We start from the raw sequence: 1468 nt of genomic DNA on the forward strand, positions 1-1468 counted from the left end.
CACTGTTCACCTAGTGATGTTACCCAATACATGGATAGATGTCCCCCTTCCTGTAGTTGCTTTGTACAAAGTTTCGCTTCTCTATCTCTCTTAGTTCCTCTGTTATAAAGGTGGGACATTATAAATGGTGCACCCGGTATATATATATATATATATATATATATATATATATATATATATATATATATATATATATATATATATATATATATGTAATGTTTTATATTTGTTTAATAAAGGTAAATGGGGTTAGGGGTTCGAAGAATGATCTATAAATAACTACCCTTAAGGGGAATGCTATTTGCTTTGAGATTCATCTTTGAACCATACTTCCCCCCGAACCCAAAAGCTTTGGTTTCCCGGAAACCGCCCGCCGAGTCATTGGATCAACTTCAGCGGATTGCTGGCTGGCATCGTTTATGGTTAGAACTAGGGCGGTATCTGATCGCCTTCGAACCTCTAACTTTCGTTCTTGATTAATGAAAACATTCTTGGCAAATGCTTTCGCATCGGTTAGTCTTGCGACCATCCAAGAATTTCACCTCTAACGTCGCAATACTAATGCCCCCGTCTGTCCCTATTAATCATTACCTCGAGTTCCGAAAACCAACAAAATAGAACCGAGGTCCTATTCCATTATTCCATGCACCGAACATTCAGGCGATACGGCCTGCTTTGAGCACTCTAATTTGTTCAAAGTAAACGTGCCGGCCAATCAAGACACTCAATGAAGAGCACCGAGAAAGGAAAAACCGGCAGGACGTCCGGAACGATCAGTTAAACGCCGGGCGGCGAACCGATCGTCCGAGACCCAGATCCAACTACGAGCTTCTTAACCGCAACTACTTTAATATACGCTATCGGAGCTGGAATTACCGCGACGGCTGGCACCAGACTTGCCCTCCAATAGATTCTCATTAAAGGATTTAAAGTGTATTCATTCCGATTACGGGGCCTCGGATGAGTCCCGTATCGTTATTTTTCGTCACTACCTCCCCGTGCCGGGAGTGGGTAATTTGCGCGCCTGCTGCCTTCCTTAGATGTGGTAGCCGTTTCTCAGGCTCCCTCTCCAGAATCGAACCCTGATTCCCCGTTACCCGTAACAACCATGGTAGGCGCAGAACCTACCATCGACAGTTGATAAGGCAGACATTTGAAAGATGCGTCGCCGGTACAGAGACCGTGCGATCAGCCCAAAGTTATTCAGAGTCACCTAGGTTTCGGACGGACGAACCGACCGATTGGTTTTAATCTAATAAAAGCATCCCTTCCATTGCTGGGCGGGATTCTAGTTGCATGTATTAGCTCTAGCATTACCACAGTTATCCAAGTAGGATAGGTACGATCTAAGGAACCATAACTGATTTAATGAGGCATTCGCGGTTTCACCTTGTTTTGGCTTGAACTGAGACTTGCATGGCTTAATCTTTGAGACAAGCATATGACTACTGGCAGGATCAACCAGGGA

General features: G+C 44.1%; 1 pseudogene; it reads right to left on the reverse strand.

Moving 5' to 3' along the window:
- Positions 1–262: 262 nt before the first annotated feature.
- Positions 263–1468, reverse strand: LOC145688598 (small subunit ribosomal RNA; annotated as a pseudogene).

The sequence above is a fragment of the Thermobia domestica genome, chromosome 6, assembly GCF_964235325.1.
Source record: "Thermobia domestica chromosome 6, izTheDome1.hap1.1, whole genome shotgun sequence".
Classification (NCBI taxonomy): Eukaryota; Metazoa; Arthropoda; class Insecta; order Zygentoma; family Lepismatidae; genus Thermobia; species Thermobia domestica.